This window comes from Scleropages formosus, chromosome 9 (genome assembly GCF_900964775.1).
Source record: "Scleropages formosus chromosome 9, fSclFor1.1, whole genome shotgun sequence".
Lineage (NCBI taxonomy): Eukaryota > Metazoa > Chordata > Actinopteri > Osteoglossiformes > Osteoglossidae > Scleropages > Scleropages formosus.
The window spans coordinates 28213452-28233623 of record NC_041814.1 but is presented as its reverse complement, the minus strand read 5'-3'; the positions used below and the strand labels follow the sequence as shown (position 1 = coordinate 28233623).

The 20172-nt window shown below is 44.3% G+C and overlaps 1 protein-coding gene across 8 annotated transcripts in view; it reads right to left on the bottom strand.

Moving 5' to 3' along the window:
* Nucleotides 1-20172, bottom strand: part of kiaa1217 (KIAA1217 ortholog) — a 123629-nt gene that overhangs the window by 64539 nt on the left and 38918 nt on the right. The gene's annotated exons all lie outside the window — the stretch shown is intronic.

Genomic DNA, 20172 nt, shown 5'->3' with positions numbered 1-20172 from the left:
GTCATCATCCAACTATTAATCACATACTTTCGAAAAACGGTTTGCGGTACCACAGAGGACACGCAGACAAAGCGAACGTGAGCATTGCTCTGACTCGACAGTCTGCACTGCGTATTCTGCGTTTCTTCGTTCATTATTTTAACTTCTCAGCAAAAGGCGAAGACAGCAGAGCTCTTTCAGGCAGACGCCCAGGACCGACTTACAGAAGCCGCCGTTGAACGCTTTTCAGCAGAAGCCACGTTTTGGACGTGGTGTGAATTTAATTTATTCTGTGAAAATATTTACCCAACGCGGCAGTCATGCTTTCTGCCCCCAGGGAACCTTGGAATCACTCAGTAAATGTCAATGCAAAGAAATTAATTTAAATTTTCCAAACATCTTTCTTCACTATTGCCTGAAAGAGAGCTTCACCAGCATACATTTCCACTGTCAGCCAAAGGACAGTATGTTCACACATTTGGAAGTGACATTTTCAATGTAGCCCCCATAACTACAGCATCTCTATTCTCCAAACTGACCCACTGCTATTTACCTATTTGTAGAGGGGGGTAATTTTGCAGGAGCATTCAAGTGTAATTACCTTGCTTAGGGGTACTACAGCTGGAGGTGAGATTCAAACCAATAACCTTCAGGTTGAAAGAGCACAGCGCTAACCATTACACTATTACCCACCTTTTTCTCCCTGAAAGGAATGCCAGTACCCTTGAAGGGAGAGGGTGTGCTTATGAATAGTTGCCTAGAATTAAAAACCTGCTTCCAGAATACAAAAAATCTTCTACTTCAATGAGTGTCAGATGAAAAGAGTTTGCAGGTAGGTGTTAAAAAAACACACTGGCAACGCAGTGCCTTTGATATGTCTCTGTTTTCATGTCAATATTGCTCTGTGTTGCAAAAAACTAATTGTATGATAAAAACCAAATCACGTAAGGCTGTAAGTACTCCTTTAAATGTATTTATATTTAACTGATGTCAGATTCATTAATATTTGGACTGATTTTTAAGATAGAACTGGACAGGGAGCTCTGATATTGAATGATGTTGCAAGAGAACTCTGAATGCCATATTGTATTGTGAAAATGATAATAACAGTAATACATAAATATATAATCATTATTATATTATTAATTTATTGTAAAAATAATAAGTACAGAAATATAGAAAAACATATGTAACAAAAATAACATAGAAACACATATAAAGTATAATTTATAATAAAAATGTGTAATAATAATTGTATTATTAATTTATTATAAATTATTAATTAGAAAATAAATCATTAACGATGCTAATAATCATTATTATTGCTATTAGTAGTAGTAGTATTAGTAGTATCATTATTATTATTGCGAAATATGTCCCTTTGGAGGAAAATATCTTCTACAGTAAATGAATAAATGGATATGTAGACAATTATTTAAATTAAACTCCATTCATATCGCACTCCTTTATTTTTAAGACAATAGCTCTGCACAACTGTCACACCCGCTGCCTCTGTTATATAGCCAATAATAATAAATGGACAAATAACATTAATTTTTTGTGAATATTCCTTCAGAGGCCAATAATGATTTGGAACAGTGCTCCTGATAAAAAATGTTTACCCATTTCAGAATGTTTTATGCACAGAATTTTGTTAGTAATGCTTTGTCTGGAGACATGCAGGATGCTTCACATTAGCATAGCAAAAGTATTCGTCCGAGGTTGGATAAAAAGTAATGTATTCAGCGCAGTAGTTTATATTCAGTATATTCAGTTTACACGTTTTTAACTTAGAGGAGACCAAGCAAAGTTCTTTGCATGTGTTCTATTTTATTAGAGTTGCTGTCAACTCTGCGATCATATGTAAGAATACAGAAATATCGCCTTTGTGCCTCTTTGCCCCTGTCTGCACTCTTACCAGCGTTTAGGATATATCTGAAAACTTGCCGAACCACATTAAGATCGCCGACTTCACTCTGACATAACACACACCTCAAAAAATAAACACTGGATTTTTTTTTTTTTTTTTTTTTGTGGGGGGGGTGCAAAATATGTGTTCATATGCTGGCGCTTCTGTGTACGACTTTCTGTTTTTACTTTGAGAAAGGTAAAGTTACCTGTGGGCACGGAGCCAAGAGGCTGCGAGCAGGGCAGGTTAAAGCGAACCGAAAGCGGCAAGCAGAAACGAGAACGCTGCTTCCGCAGAGGTCCATTTGTAATTCTAAACAAACAAAACTCCCAACACGATCTCTTCTGAATCACGCTGCGCAGCCATGGGGTATAAATATTTCATTATTATTTTGCTTCGCCGACACTTTCATCCAAAGTGACTTACAGAGACGTCGACTTCTGCAGCCGCGTATTTTCCGCAGGAGCAATTCAAGGTAAGTGGGTTTCTCAAAGGAACCGAACCCAAAACAACCAGTTTACAAGCCCAAGTCCTCAACCGCTATTATTGTACCTCAAAGTACGGTTTGAAAAGTGAATTCATAAATGTATATGAGGCCTATAGGTGAGAACAGCACAGAAGTGACGAGAGGAGCTCCACTCATCTTCTGCTCGTGCGGATGAAATGTCTCGAGTTGCAGGCGGAGATTTCGAGAACTTCCTCCGAGGATTTACCAAGGGCGCATACTTTTCTAAATATATAAGGACGGATCGCTTCCGTTCGCCTGGCGTTAGACTCGCTTCACCTTCGACAGGCGTGCCAAGAGCAGCAAAATGAAACGCGTGGAACATGGCTAAAAATAAAAACATGCAAAATATATTTACATTACATTTACTCATTTAGCTGATGCTTTTCTCCAAAGCAACTTACAGTGTTAAAGTTATTACAGATACAATTATATATATATATATTTACTGTATAATACATACAGATTGTTATTTTCTTAATTATTATAAGGTGTTCGGTTGTTCGTCGAGCTTGGCGAACAACCGAACACCTCAACCATCTACCCGAGCTACGAAGACCACCAATATTCTCTATGATCCTCATTAATTATTATACATACTGTATACATATATATACTTTTATAATATATACAGCATATACTGTATATATACTGTAAAAATATATAACAAGAGATATTATAGATATTACAGATACAAGATATTTGTCTCTGATGTCCTGCATTTGAGGTCCAGTCATCGCAAAAAAAAAGAGGTTGAAAGGGTAGATCTACAGTGAGACTTACAGGTGAAACGAATACATTAAAGGGAATTATTGTTGTTTTTTCCTGAAATGGAGTACAACAAATCCTTCCCAGGAGAGAAAGGTACAGACACATGATCCGAGGTCTGGATTAGTATTGCATGTGTATCTGTCGTACCGCGGTGAATAAAGGTGAACGCTGCGTATTGACACACTGTTGGATGCGTAACATGCGGAAGCTCTCCCAGGAGGAAACTCCACAGCCAACACACGCAACGATGGTGTTGCAAATGACCGTTCGACCAAATCCTTCGCATCGCATAAGGGTGTGAGGTGATGAGGAAGAACCGCAAACGTGGGAAACGAGAAAGGAAAGCAAGTGTTGGAAGTTCTCCTTTCCCTGTTTTCAGGTCCTCGTCTACCATAGAATAGGGCACGGTTTGTAAGTTGCTGACAGAAGAAGAGGATAAGCTGGGATACAAGGATTCCAAGTGACTAGCCGACGGCGAGGGGATTACAAGGCTTTGCGAACCGCAGGAATTTCTCTCCCTTAAAAACGGGGCTGGCCGGACTGAAAAGGCAAACCTCGCGTTGCCGTTGGGCCTCGAACGTACGAGGCAGCGGATGGAGAAATTCAAGGCTCTCCGGACCCCAGCGTTTCCAGACAAAGAGAACCAAACCACGAGATAAGCTGAACTCCCTGGCAGGACGGCAGAAGGGTGTCGGTGCCTATTTTTAACAGACAGGCATGCTGGGGCTCCTCGTCCAGTTGCTGGGTGCAGAAGCAAAGAGCAAACGCACGCTTGCCTTCACTGCCCAACACACACAGCTCCGCGGGCTTCACTTCACGCAGTCTTACCTTCCGCAAGGCGGCTGCCCAGGCTGCACATGCTTCCGTTGACCAGCTGCTCCATTATTCCCGCCCCAAAGGCCACGGGGACCCTTCGGTCTTCAAATTCCAAAATGACACACTTTGAGAAGTTAGGCTGCGAGGCGTCCACGCTAAGAGCGTTCTCCTCATCCATCCATCTCAAGAGCCAACTGCTATTTAAGTGAGCCGCAGGTTTTTGCTGCCCTCTCACAGCACACTGGAAGTTTGCAGCCTGCCAAACTGGGCACCAAGCAATTTCATGGGGGGCATTGACAAGTGTCAAGCTGCCTGCCTCCAGCCCACATAGACAGCCACGAGCCAAGCCTGCGAGGCACGCCCGAAGGAACGCTGGAGGTGGGACGTCTAATGTTTAAAGGCGAGCAGCCGATAGCGTGGGTGACACCTGTTCTCCCAGGGGATCAGGGATCAGACAGATCGTATACCATGCAGCCGAGGCAGCAACCATGAGCCCCCATGCTTGTGTGGAAGCCCAACCCTTCGTTGTGGAAGTCAATTTAATTTTCTGAGGTTCAATACACTTTGTTCCTGTACACATGGGTAACATAAGAATCTGAAACACATCTGCAAATAAAGAAATTCACTTTGGATAAAGGCTTAGAAATGAGCAATTTAAAAATATAGGGAAAGTGATCGTTAATGATAATAATAATCTTAATTTTACAGAGACCAGGCATTCAACATCAAAACCCATCACTAAACATCACATGGTGGCACAATGAGTAGCACTGCTGTCTCACAGCACGTGGGTGATGTGAGAGAACATGGGTTAGATACCTGCTCAGTCTGTGTGCGGTTTGCACGTTCTCTCTGTGTCTGTGTAGGTTTCCTCTGGGTGATCTGGTTTCCTCCCACACTCCAAAGACATGCTGTTCAGGTTCACCTATTGTGTGTGAGTGACAGAGAGAGTGTGTGTGTGTTCCACTGATGTATGGATGAGTGACCCAGTGTAAGTATTGTATCTAGCAGTGTAAGTCACCGTGGTGAATAAGGTGTGTGGGCTCATAACACTACACAGAGTTCATTGGAAGTGGCTTTGGAGAAAAGCGTCTGATAAATGAATAAATGTAAACGAACACCTGGCTTTAATGAAAGTGGGACCAGTACAGTTCTGCAGCATCAGAAATTCTATTTCAAACCCCATCATGGATCACATCCCATTTGCCTTAATAACAAAAAATAGGAAGACGGTTTTGCAGCAGCTGATGTTCGCAAGTCAGACACCGATAGGAGATTGGCCATAGACAAACACCAAAAATGCTCCAAGAAGCATCTGACAATGAGTATGCATTTTTTTTCTTCCACAAGAATATCCTTAAGAGCAACCAACTACTATTTCTTTTTGTGAAAACAGACAGCTTTTTGTCACCAGTGTTGTCACCATGTTTGGCCTGTTAGTTATTTATGAAAGAACATCTAACTTTTTCTACAGTTTTCTGCACCCAAAATTGCTGTCGAGTTCTACTGAACACAAGCCGAAATACTGCATTGGTTTATCTAAAGGCTGCGCGTAGACTGACTCCAGAGGCTTTGAAAAAAGAAGTTGCGGTTCTGTTCGGCACATTTACTTAGATCAAGTCTAGTTGTTTGCATAATCCTTTATAATTGAAAAAATTAAGTCAATAGAACAGCTTACTGGGGGGGGCGGTGGAACAAACACAAGCTCAAACGCACCTGACCGTACAACGAAATGCACTCAACACGCAAAGTGTGCATGATAGACAGGGCTGAGCCAAATTAATGACTACCAGCTGCTACCACTTGAGGACTGATCAACAAGGACCTGTAAGCAACTGGTCTGAGAAGCTACGGCGGCAGTATGGTGAGGGGAAGTCGGAGAACTCCCGATGGTTGGTCAATGACTGAAAGTCCTTTTTGGCGTAACAAATGGATGTTTCTGGTAGCGTAGTGGTTTGTACTGCTGTCTGGGGATTTGAAGGTCACACATTTGATCCCTACCTCTGGTTGTAGTATCCTTGAGCAAGGAACTTACCCTGAATTGCTTCAGTAACATTACCCAGTTGTATAAATGGGTAAATAATTGTAAGCTTGTAAAAGCTGTGACCTTAACATTATGAGTGACTTTTGAGAGAAATGTTAACTTAATGCAAATACTGCTCTTGGTTTCCTGAGTATGATTTAGTTTGCCCTTGTGTCCTGCCTTGAAGGGTCCAGGACCCCAGTTTCTTTAAGTTTGTTAACACTTCATACAGTTGTGCAGCGGGGTAAAAAATAGTAGATACCTTAATATTTTAAGTCGCTTTGGAAAAAAGTGTCACCAAAATGTATAAATATAAAATGTTTGACTGTATATTAATCTTTTTAAGTGCTCTGTTCAGTGACATAAATTGATAAAAACTGAGCTCACTATAGTTTTCTCCCACTGTCTCCATGTAAGAATGATCCATTAGTATCTGGATGAGTGATATTTTAGCAAAGGCCATGTAGCTGTAGGTCTTCCTTCATTGCTAATTGGTTGTTGGACAGGGTCCCACAGTGTGTTTTGCCTCATTAAGACTTTCACAAGGAGGAGTGAATCTCCAGCTCATCTCTCACTGTCAGGGATCAGAGGACAAGTCCAATCTCTGCTGCGATGTGATATGGGTGCATCGTTCAGGCCAAAAGGCATACTCTGCAATTCAAATAGTCCAAGGCTTACTTTCATTTTTAAATGTGTGCAGGGCTTAAATCAATACACAATACTTATTATTGTACCTGTTTGACTTATCTGATACTTATTTGGCATTCCTGGTTGCTTGTCATAGGGTACTGTTTTATGTCCAAATGCATTCTTATGCATTATATCTTTAAAGATCCCTTGCAGAATTAAGTGAAGTTGTATGTGTAGAATTAAACTGTAAAAATCAGACAAGAGATTTTGATTCCCTCATCTTTCTCACACACTTCACATATTGGTCACATGTTTTTTTCCAAGAAGTACTTCTCTCATTGACATGTGCATCATTAATTTTGATTAAATAGAGCAGGTGACATTCCCAGTAGAACCTGCAGCACACTGGTGCTGTTGTATGTGGTTTAATGTTTAAAATCATTTTTTTCTTTGCAGCTGGTATCTGGAATTACATTTCAACCACAATAATTGCAGTGATGCATTCTTGTTTATGATCCCAAGCAAGGACTGCAGCATCATGACAACATAAATTAAAAGAAAAAAGAATGCTGAGAAGCGATAAATACACACTTTAAATGACATGTGGTGTGTGGAATGGGAGCTACCTTGAAGCCAAAGGGAGACAGATTTTTGACCCTCTTAATTATACATTCTTGTGAAAAACAACTAAGCTACAGATCTGAAAATCTTGGAAGCTTGTCCATTATCGTCTGGAAACTATATAAGCTTGACATAATCAGCTCCCACATTTAATAAAAGTCAAGGCTTTTTTCCCCTCACAATAAAAGCATTTTAAGAATAACCTGACATCAGGCTTTGAGGTGGCCTGTGAGAAAACATGCTGCCCATTTACATTTATTTATTTAACAGACACTTTTCTCCAAAGTAACTTCCAATGAACTCAGTGTAGTGTTACTATCAGCCCACACACCTTATTCACCACGGTGACTCACACTGCTAGATACACTACTTACGATGGGTCACTCATCCATACATCAGTGGAACACACACACACACACACTCTCTCTCTCTGTCACTCACACACTATGGGGGAACCTGAACAGCATGTCTTTGGAATGTGGGAGGAAACCAGAGCACCCAGAGGAAACCCAGGGAGAACATGCAAACTCCACACAGACTGAGTGGGGATTGAACCCATGCCCTCTCACACCACCCAGTCACTATGAGACAGCGGTGCTACTCACTGTGCCACTGTGCTGATTTAGTACATCAATAAGTACATAAATAAAAAGACCAATTTAAAACCGTGCATGAAATGTGATTTTGCTCACAGTCGGCCTGTGTGTTTTGGAGGCTGGGACACTGATGACAACTTTGAGCTGCTCGCATAACCAGCTCCATCTACACTCCACCTCGTGATCTACTCCTCCGGTTTCCTGCTTCCTGCTGGGAAAACGTTCTTCCACACAGGAAGGTTTTCCGAGTGTTGGAAGGTCCAGGGATTCTGCCGTGCAAACTTTGAATGCTCTCCGACCTTTGCCTCCGCAACCCTCCCACTCGTTGGATTTTTTTACCCCATGTTTGCTCAGGCAATAATATGCTGTACTGCTCTTTGTTTCTTTACACATTCACCCTTTATTGCTGCTCAAACTTGCAATGCCATGATGACATCTTGCTGGGGCTGTTTACTACGTCACAACCTTATTGTCATATTCGGCTTTCTAGCCCAGATTGTCCCACCTCAGTCTGGTTAAAAAGGTCAGTCAAACACGAACATCACGGAAACCCCATGGACACCTGTCAATCACCCAGACTCCTGTTCTGCTGCACTTTAAGGAGGTGACCCTTGGGTACGAGCATTGTTAAGACAATAAGATTTTTCACATTACAGCCACACACCAAAAACAGCTGAAAAACAAGCGCACCTTGTTTTCACAGTCGGACCGCAGTGGTTTTCGTTACCGTAGAGGCTGCCGTCAACCACACGCCCACCTTTGCGCCTTTAAAGGGAGATATCCTTCTGAAGAACTTGCAAAAGTCTTTTAAGGTTGAAGGAACCACCCCAGCCGTTTCCACAATGACAGCCTACTCTGGTATCACTGGAACCACAAATGACCCGCGGAAGAGGCCAGATCTGAGATTGCCACGTAACGAATGAACACTCGCACAGTGACATCTTGAAAGAGATAGAGCGGCAGTACCTGCCAAGACTCTGAGGTGTATATTTCAAAGGAAGAACCACTAACTTGTTTTTGTTTTTGTGCCGCGGTGCGTTTGCAGCACCACTGTTATAGAGTTAAAGGAATGTCTGACTTTCCCTGCCCTGGAGTTCAGCCTCCCGGAGAGATGAGCTTCAAAAATGAACTTGATTGTCAGAGCTGAGTTAGGGGTCTTCAGTGTTGGATGAAAGCCTGCGAGAGGGTAATGTGGGGACACGCTCCTCTTCTGCAAATGTGGAATAAACCCCTTGTGAATGTGGTCTTCCTGCCATGACCATTTTGCCTTGGGGGTTTCTGCATTTGACCTACCACCTGAAACGTAACCGGAGGTACATTAGGAAACCGACAGCCTGCTGATGGACTGGAGTTGGGGGTGGGGGATCTTCTGCCTCTAATATGCCTCTCTCTATCTTACTTTATAATGCTCTTATTTCCATCTCCTGATTTCTGTCTACCTCTCTCCCTCCTCTCCTCTCCTCCCTTGGAGTCGGATCAAAAGAAACCATAATGAGTCTGACTGACATGACAAATTGCAAGCCCTGCTAAAGCATTTACAAACAGAACACAGCACGCAAATTCTATTGGAGGCCATATCAGCTCATTACTTAATCGGACTGAATCCAAAAGGAAGTAATCACATATAAGAAGACAAATGCACACAAATTTTTATCATGACCATCTCCTTTGTACCTTCCTCATGCCCGTGAAAAACGTGCAGTTGGACCAATGTGATCCTTTGGAGTCACTCCCCTCAATATCTTTCTCATCCTCAGAGGTTTGTTTTGCGAGCAGGCACAGCTTTGGCAGGAGAAGCCTCCACCATCAACCATGCCAAGCTGCCTCCTTGCCAACGCTCGCTCTCTACCCTCTCACAAAGGCACATCTGTGTAAGACATTGACTCCAACAGAGCCAAGTTCTCCAGACAGGACACTATAGGTTTCCTCCCCAACAAGAAAGATTAACGCTTGACTTACGGAAGTTTCAAATGAAAAAAAATCTTAATCATCCAACATCTAACTGTGCAGACTAACCTAATCCAACATATCTTCTTGGGAAATTAACCTGGATAACAACCAACCGCCCCATTTCAAGAGCCACTTGTCCCGAGTGGGGTCACGGCAAGCCGGAGCCTATCCCGGAGACATTGGGAGCAAGGCTGAAGGGATGGGGCACATTGTGGACGGGATGCCAGTGCCACCGCTAGGCAACCAGGCACACAGCCAGGTGAAGGTACTGGAACAATCGCAGGGCAAGCACCTTGCACAAAGGCACTACAGCTGGAGTGGGGTATTGAACCGGCAACCTTTGCAACCAAAGCTGCACCAACCATAACGCCAGCAGCCATCCCATTTGGATAATAGCATCTACCATAGAGTGCATGCAGTTAAAAGGAAGTTTTCCTTAACGGGAAGATTTATGCAAGCTCTGGGTTCGGTAGTGCCCCATCTCTATAACGCAAATGTAAATGTAAATGCAGTGGGTCTAAATGGCCGATGCATAAAACTGGTGATGAAGCTTTCCCGTGCTCTACATCTGCGGACATGCAGTGGCAGGGTGGTAATTGGAGCCGTAGCTTTAGGGCTTAAGACCATTTTACAAAAAAACCCCCATCTGTCCATGGTCAGACTTAGCTGTATCAGAGTCCCTCCGAAATGAGAGAACAGATTAACCAATGTCAAATGAAAAACAGGGGGGTATGCAGGGAGTGACATCCATGCTAAATTTTCTGTCTTTGCAAAACATGAAATAAACATCTGTCAGCCCAGAGTTATAGATGGGCGACCCATCGCCAAGGTGCAGAAAGACTCCACAGGTGGTTAGTCGTATACATGAGGAGAGAAGGAAAACAAAGGAAGATTGTCTTTACTCTCCGATATCACTCAGAGCCAAGGACAAGTGCTGCGCCTACAAGGAAGATCCTGGACTACTCCTGGATACGCTGGTAAAGAGTGAGGTTATTTTACCTACAAGTCGAGTACTGGAGTTCTCAGGGCCCTTGATCTGTTTGATATTTAAACCACAAAACAGCTGGACACTTTCAGCATAATTCCCATATCATTTCCGACTCTACAATCATGCTGAAATCAATACACTACACAAGGAATCCAAATTATGGACTCAGACTACAAATTCCGGTGCCTCATGGATACATGAAATTTGTGCCGATGCATAACTCGGTCATGGGGCCAAACCACTTTGGAGGCAGGCTGTGCTTTGAGCGGAGGATTTCAACCTGGAGGCCCCGCACATACACACGCACGCACACACGGTCACACACATACACAAGCCAAGAGGAAGAGGAGCAGCCAAAAAGAAAAAGAAAGGACAGTTCCAAAAGGCAGGCGCCCCAGCAATTCAGTAATGGCTCTATTGTTGTGTGCTCTATTCCTGTCGTTAGTGCTTTCCATCTTCCTGGTTCTGCTGGAGGTGGAATTGCTGGATCAGGAGGCGGGGTCTTTAGAACGGGAAGGAGGAGCTATCAGATAAGATGGGCGGAGCCTCGGAGCCAAATTTTTCCAATCGAGCCTAGATGGCCAGGATGTAGGTTTGCAAAGCTCATTCTAATCAGGCAGGTCAGGGGTCTCAAACTAAATACCTAGAGAAGAATGTGGGTGCGGGTTCACGCTCCACTCTTTTTTTCTGATTCACTTGTTTCGCTCTCGCAAATAGCAGATCTGCACGTTATTATGATTTCCATGCAGCAGCACAAAGCGCTGCCGGAGAAATCAGCGATGTCACATGGCTTCTTCGCAAGACATCATTTGACATATTAAAATACATCATTCGGGCGTGGCAGAAAGCAGCAGTTGGTCTGAATGGAGACAGTATTCCCAATTGCAAATTAGCTTTCCATTCACAAATGAGCTCAATCTGTCTGATTCGTGCTCCACAGGCTGCTGCCGAAGACAGCATGTTCTCTGTTTGTACTTCCGCGCAGTTTGTCTCCAGAGAGGGTGGGGAAAAGACAAAGCGAATGTCCCCCGGGGGGGGGGGTCTGTAACGTCGCTTTCGCCAACAAAACTGCCACGAGCAACACAACAAATCTCTGTGACACCAAGGAAAGCAGCAACACAGATGATCGGGATATCAGAGTCAACGGGATAAATGAGCCTTAATGTGTTCTGCATCTGCAAAAGATTATTCCCTGTTCCAAAACACGCAAAGAATATCCTGTTGAACTGCTGTCAGATATTCGGTGATGTTTTGATGCAAAATGAGGAAAAATTCAGATCGTCACGTAAACTGCGGAAGCCTTTCTAACCGCAAAGATCAGGACACTTTTCTGCTGCTGCCAGAATCTTGAGAAATACCAAGAGGAGAGGGCACATTACTGCAGTTCCTAGATCCCTACATGGGCTCCCTGTCTCCTACAGAACTGACTTCAAAGTATGGCTTATTGTTTACAAATAGCTAAATGCTTTATCCCAAAACTATATCACTGATATGTTTGAAGAATATAAGCCTGGTAGCTCTCTTAGAGGGGGGGGGGGGGGGGCGCGGTGGTGCAGCGGGCCTGGCCGGATCCTGCTCTTTGGCGGGTCTGGGGTTCGAGTCCTGCTTGGGGTGCCTTGCGATGGACTGGCGTCCCGTCCTGGGTGTTTCCCCTCCCCCTCCAGCCTTGCGCCCTGTGTTGCTGGGTTAGGCTCCAGTTTGCTGTGACCCTGCTTGGGACAAGCGGTTTCAGATTGTGTGTGTGTGTGTGCGTGTGTGTGTGTGTGTGTGTGGATCTCTTAGATTGATAGGGACTGGTCAGCTAGTGGTGTTCAGAGTTGAAACAAAGCTGGGTGAAAAGGCATTTAGTCATGACGCTGCCAGACGCTGCCAGACCCTGGAACCTCCATCCAGTGAATATTAAAAATATTTCTCAAAACCCGTAGGCTTCTGCGGTTGGTGTCAACTGACTTTTTTGAATGTGAATTAAAAATGCCCCTAATGTTTCCTTACTGGAAACATTTTTATTTTCTTCTGCTTTGCATAATTGATTTCTTTTACTTTTATTACATCACTGGGACTTTTAATGTCTGTTCTTAAATGCCATAGTATTTTATACCATATTCTTTAATTTTCATATTTATTCCTAATTTATAATTTTACTTATGCGTACTTTTATTATTATGCACTTTATTTTCCGTAAAGCACTTCGAATGACCATTGTCTTTGAAAATGTGCAATAGAAATAAACTTGACTTTGAACCAGAGACAACAACTCCCTGGCCACACCAACCCCACCTTCCAACATAATGGCGTGGCGAATCTGACCTAACCACAAGTGGACGGGGTCACGCAAGGCGGTTCGACTGAAATGCAACCGAGCGGTGCCGTCATTGGTCAACGTCGGTGTCACTCTGCACACGCGGTCCATCAAAAACCGCGGTTGAGGCACTCCCATGTAACAAAGGTGCAACCTGCCCATTGGCGCTCGACGAACAAACAATGGCAAACGTTCAGTCACTGAAGTCGACCTCTTCAGAGCGCACTGCCATCATACGCATTTCCTTAGAAGAAACTGCAATCACAAGCTGCTTAAATAGTTTATGACTTAACTCAGCTGAATATTTATTTAAGTGACTCATACATTATACTCTTATCAACATTTGAACGCAAAACCTTTGGCGTCAACTTAAGTTCCATACCCACAAGTCCACCTACTTCTCACCTAAACACCTTTTGGTCACAAAAACCAGACTTATTTCACTATAAGACTAAGAATATAATCCTCTATAATCCATGCAACTGCTTATAAATGAAAGGTTGAAAAAAAAAACGAAAATAACAAAATGTGAAAAACTAAATAAAGAAAATTGCAAAAGAGGATGTGAAATTAAAACAAAATTAATAGTGCTCACCAAAAAGTCCAGGAAGACATTACTGTGACTGGTGCTGAATCTTTCAAAAAAAAAAAAAAAAAACAGCAGCAAAGCATAATAGGCCCGTGGCACAGGTGAAATTAAACCACGGATGCATTTTGGCTGCAGGTCTTCCTCAGCACTGTGAGCACATACACCTAATTACATTTATTCTTTTAGCTGACAGTTTTCTCCAAAGCCACTGACACTATTAAGGTTACAATTATTTACCCATTGATACAGCTGGGTAATTTCACTGGAACAATGAGGATAAATATTGCTAACCACTACACTATATTTGTATTTGTAGTATTTATACAGACACGTGTCACTTAACGACGGGTAAACATTCTGAAAAATGCATCGTTAGGCGATTTCATCGTTGTGTGAACATCATAGAGTGTCCTTATGCAAACCTAGATGGTATAGCCTCGATCATACAGCGTACATATACAAACCTAGATGGTATAGCCTCAATGCAGTCAAGAGATGTGATAAACACGAGATTAATGACGTTGTTGCCAGTGTAACACAGCATAGTTTTACAGTAAACTTTATTCATAAGTAGAAAGAGTACACTGTAAAATAATGATAAAAAGTACAGTATAGTAAATACATAAAGAAGGAACATAGGTGTTTATTATAATCATTATCAAGTATTATGTTCTGTACATAATTGTATGTGCTATACTTTTATACGACTGGCAGCGCAGTAGGTTTGTTTGCAGCAGCACCACCACGAACACGCGAGTAACACGTTGCGCTACGACGTTACGACGGCTGCAACGTTGCTAGTCGATAAGAATTTTTCAGCTCTGTTATAATGTTATAGAACCACTGTCGTATGTGTGGTCACTTGTTAAGCGAAATGTCGTTAAGTGGCACATGACTGTACTTCAAAAGAGAATCTGGCACATCTTCGGTGGCCTCTCCCAGAGACTTTGTTTTTCCTCCCAAAGTTCTCCAAGTTCGACCCGTGGATGCTCAGAAAGCAAGATCCTTAAGATACAGCAAACGGCTTCGGTAAACGTCAGGTTAAAATGTTTGCCGATAACAAAACTGATAAGGGAGCACAAAAAATTGCCATTTAATAGGTCGCCAAACTGGGTAATGGCACGATCGGGTAGTTCCTTAACCGGCTCCAAGTAATGATGTCATATATCAACGTTTGATATGCGCCGAAGCTGCATCGGCACTGGTTTCCATCCGACCTCCAAATCGCACGCAGATTGTAAATCAGATAAAATGCAAAATATCAGTGTATAAATCTGCCCAAGAGATATATTTGCAATACAAATTTTGCCGTGCAGGAAATGGCCCTTGCATCAGATGCCCGTCCGCGACTGACTGAGCGAGATTGCCGGGTGCACGCCGGTCCGTTCGGTGACAAGAGGACAAGGCCGCATTAATCAATACCCCCCTCCCGTGGCAGGACAGTTAAGGGGGCTCGTGAATCCATCACAGATGACCGCTTCAGACGGCGCTGATATTGCTCTCTGATTGCCATCCCATCGGCAGGGGACACTGTGCCGTAAATATGGCCTTCGGTGACACACCGTAATCCTGCCTAATAAACACACACCACACCTGTACTTTAACCGAAGACTGAGCCTGGCACCGGCAGGATGACTGCAAGCGCAGCAGCGATTAGCATCTGCCAGAGACACACAACTGACTGTTGCATTTAGGGACAATGGTGAGGCGTGACCACGGTATAATTTACCACAGTTATTACTTATAGCTTATTTATCTGACACCTTTGTCCAAGGCAACTTACAATCTTAGGTTTGTGCACTAAGGTACTTATACTGGTGCACCCACCTATACAGCACTGCAGCACGGCGAGTAGCACTGCTGTTTCACAACACCTGGGTGGTGCGAGAGGACGTGGGTTTGATTCCCCGCTCGGTCTGTGTGGAGTTTGCAGGTTCTCCCCGTGCTGGGGTAGAGCCCGTTAACCGTCTCTGCGGCCGTTCTTTCGCACCCGCATTTCCAAAGGTTTTGCTCAAGAGGCTCGGTCTCTTTGTTCACGGCCGCGGAGAAGAACTTAAGCAACGGGCTTTGCTCACGAATGCAGCCTCAGTTCTGATTTATACATCTGCTTCTTCTTCATCTGTGCCATCAATAGAAATACATATGTATGTATGCATGTTGTATGTTGTGGGATTTCTCTATATTCATTCATTCATTCATAAGCACTGAGGTTGTGCCTCTCCAGTGACACCGGTGAACCACATTGGCCTCAGGGATGGACGGCGAGTGCGTCAAGGTTCACGTCTCCACGTGACGTCCACTAGAAGACCTGTTTCAGCCGTCCGGCTCTACCGGGACAGGAAGTGCACCAGGGCTCAGTTTCCTGCCCGAGTCACAGTCCTGCAGCTTTTCCTTTTCCTCTAATTACCATCTGGCTGACACTCGCAGACCAGGTGGAGTGAGCTGGCAAAGTGGATTCAGGGGTTCATACCCCAACATGCCCAATGGGTCCCGTGTGTGTGATTTTTTCAAAAAAAAAACTTCTACTCTGTTTAAAATCTCTTTAAAATTATGTTTTAATATATACGTTTTATGAAAGGGTGGCGTGGTGGCATTCGAGTCCCGCTTGGGGTGCCTTGTGATAGACTGGCGTCCCGTCCTGGGTGTGTCCCCTCCCCCTCCAGCCTTGCGCCCTGTGTTGCAGGAGTAGGCTTCGGCTCGCCGCAACCCCGCTCGGGACAAGCGGTTATTGACGATGGATGGACGTTTCATGGATTGATATTATGAGCACTTTATAAAGCACTTTTACAAGCTGCCCCCCCCTTCCCCCCAAGTGCTCCCATTGAACAATAAATGACAACGAAATGGTTGAAATGTCCAGTTTAATATTTTTGGTCAAGACAGGTGTATGAATCCTGGCCGTTTTGTGAAAAACCTGTCTGAAGTCGCTGTATAGGCTCTTTTTCTATTTTAATTAATTATTTATGGAAGTGTTTCATTTATTTTTTCCCGTATCTGTTGCATGTCGGATCCGTTTCAGAGAAATGTGCAGAGGTGTAAAGCTATGGCTGCCATGAAATGTTTGAATGTTGATGTTCTCAGGAGACCTCAGGGAAGATATCGGTCTATATATTAAGGTATTTGCTGTTATGATTACTCCATTTATTGAGTAATATATTGTGAATGTTTTTATGGATGAAATTTGTGTGAGTCATGACATGTTTATTTTCTTTATTGACTTTATTAGAAAATGTCTTTATACTTGCATTTACTTCAGTAAAAAAAAAAAAAGAGTTTTTCTTAAAACCATATTACTGCAATTTGTCATATTTTAATGTGAAAGCGAGCGTTCAGTTTAATGTGTTTATGATTCCACTGTGTTTGGAGCTTTGTTTGTTTTGGCTATTGGTTTTCGTTCATTTGTTAATTTGTAGGCGATGTTAAACAATGACTGAATAAACAAAACAAAAATTTGCCCAGCAACGGACTGGAACCCTGTCCAGGGTGGGTCCTGCCTTGCACCCTGTGCTTCCAGGATAGACTCTGGGCCTCTTGTTTCAATGAATGTATCTCCATCCATCCATCCATCCATCCATCCATCCAATCTACCAGCCAATCATCCATCCATCCATCCATCCAATCTACCAGCCAATCATCCATCCATCCATCCATCCATCCATCCAATCTACCAGCCAATCATCCATCCATCCATCCATCCATCCATCCATCCATCTTTCTATCCATCCACAGGCATACAAGGTCACTTCCTCCCACTTTCAGAAGTGAGGACACCTAAGTGCTCTTTAGTGATTCCAGCAGAGACTCTGGATCACAGCAGACCTGCACTGGACAAGTAATTATTGATAATGGACGGATAGCTGGAGATGGACAAATAGACGAATGGATGATGGCTACTGAACTGTAGCGACGAGCCACTCGGAAAGCGCGCAGCTGTCTCCGGGTGTGAAAGGAAAACAGTACAATCCGCACAGAGATGGCTGTCAAAGTACCGTTGGCGAAATAGTTACATGTTCGGATCTCTGGGCAAAAAGCAACCGTCCCCCACACCTCCCCCGCCTCTCTCCTAGACAGCGGGCGAACTGTTCAAACACAGAGGCGGACCGCCACGCCGAGCCGTGTTTGCACATTCCTGACGCCCCGCCGGCAGGAACAATCGCCAGCAGCCGCGGGCTGGGGGCCTCGCTGGCAGAAGCCCCGTGCAAAAGCACACCGCTTCTGTGCTGGAGGAGAACCGAGACTCCGGAATCGTCCAAGTCTTTGATTTGCGCCCCATGCAAAGGCCCTCGTCTGCCTGAGAAACCCATCCATCTCGTTCCTGCGCGATGATCTCAACGAAAGAGAATTATTTTTAAAACTCTTCAGCTAATCAGTACTGGGGGTGCAGTGGCGCGGTGGGTTGGACTGGGTCCTGCTCTCTGGTGGGCCTGGGGTTCGAGTCCCACTCGGGGTGCCTTGCAACGGACTGGCATCCTGTCCTAGGTGTGTCCCCTCCCCCTCCGGCCTTCCACCCTGTGCTGCTGGGTTAGGCTCTGGCTCCCTGTGACCCTGTATGGGACAAGTGGTTTCAGATGGTGTGTGTGTGTGTGTGTGAGTGAGAGATCGGTATTTATTCATTTGACTCTTTTCTCCAGAGGAACTTAGAGGGTTAAGGTACTTACACTGATTTACCCATTTACACAACAGGGTAATGTTTACTGTATCAGTTTAAGGTAAGTACCTTGATTGAGGAAACAGCTGCAGGAGGTGGGATTCAAACCTTGGTTCTTTGAATAGAGGGAAGCACCTCTAGCCACTACGCCCCCTAGGCTGAGTTAGAGATCAGCTCAAAATTGACATCGGTGTCATTACAGATGGACGAGTCAAGAATACAAGGACAGCAGGACGTAAACCACGTGACTAAACAAAAAAAAAAATCACAAATCACTCAGCGGACTCTCAACTTTCCCACTTTTACGCTTAAACTTGTCCAACTCATCGGCGCCACCTAGTGCCAGGGATGAAAGCATCCAAGCGTCACCTTTCCTCCCTTTCGGGGGAATTACTGTGAATAAAAACCAACCAGCAAAACCTATCAAGTTCTATTAGGGCTTGAATGCATCAGATGACTCAGAATAACGAGGAGCTCTTCCGTTCGCTTAGGTTGTGCTGCGCCGCTGAAACGTGCCACTCTCACGTCCCGCTCTGGCTGAAGGAGCCCAGTTTTGGTGCTTCTAATATCCATCGTCCGGCGCAGGCCGCAGACACATTAGCCGGACGCCCCCCCCGCCACTCCGCTCCCCTCTGCTCTCCTCCTCCTCCCCAGCTCTGCCCTAGTTGGCCGTGTTCCCATAGCCGTTTCAGGGCCAGGGCGGTCCAGCTGCTGACCAGATAGGAGCAGATTGGCCACGACTGACGTCAACCCCCAACCCCCACCCCCACCCCCCCCCATTCGGCAATGGCATCAGGGTGTAAGCATTTTGATGATGTAATGCAAAAAGGCCCTGTGCCTAAAACACTCCCTGCTCCTTGTTGATTTTTTACCCCGCTGAGGGGATGCGGGATGTAAATGGCTGGAGGTTCGACCTCGGCGTCGCCGCTCATGAGCGCGCCAGCTTCGCCTCCTCTGACTGCTTAATCTTCTGTTTCCAGAGTGCTGACCGAAATGTGGAAAACGGCAGCGTCCAGCCGGTGTGCTCTTATTGTACCATATAACACACACACACACACACACACACACACACACGTACATAGTATCAACGTGTCTCATCTGCAAAACACACACACCACCAAATATTGTTTAAGAGCATGCTGAGGTCTCACTGTACCACACACACACTGTCTGAACCGCTTACCCCGTACGGGGGTCGCGGGGAGCCGGAGCCCAACCCGGTAACGCAGGGCGTAAGGCTGGAGGGGGAGGGGACACACCCAGGAGGGGACGCCAGTCCCCTACAAGGCACCCCCAGCGGGCCTTGAACCCTAGACCCACCGGAGAGCAGGACCCGGTCCAACCCCCTGCGCCATCACACCCCCTGCACAAGCCTCTCACATTATTTTAAAAAACTGTCAAACAATTCCATTCCATTAATATTAATATACAATAACAGGCATCTGCATTCTCGCTACACTGCAACTGCACTATATGTAAATTGTTTCCCGGTCAGAAAATCCATCATTACAAATTATTACTGACCTGATGCCTTTGTCCAAAGTGAATTTTGATATATTTCAGGACTGGTTCCTTTAGCCCACTTACTTATTTATTTTTAATACTAGAGTGTTAGGTTTACACACCAAGGGAATTTGAACCTAGGACTTTTGACTGTTTTCCTTCGCAGCAACAAACTTGAAAACTTTTTTTGTACATCTGCAAAGCAGTGATGCATCGCATCCTGTGCAGTCCAATAAATCAATTGTTTCATATCTAAAATTCTTTAATATTTAATAAACAAATAAATATGGGCTCTGATTATTAGGTCTGCCGATAAAAGGGGTCGAAGTGCAAGTAATTTAAAAA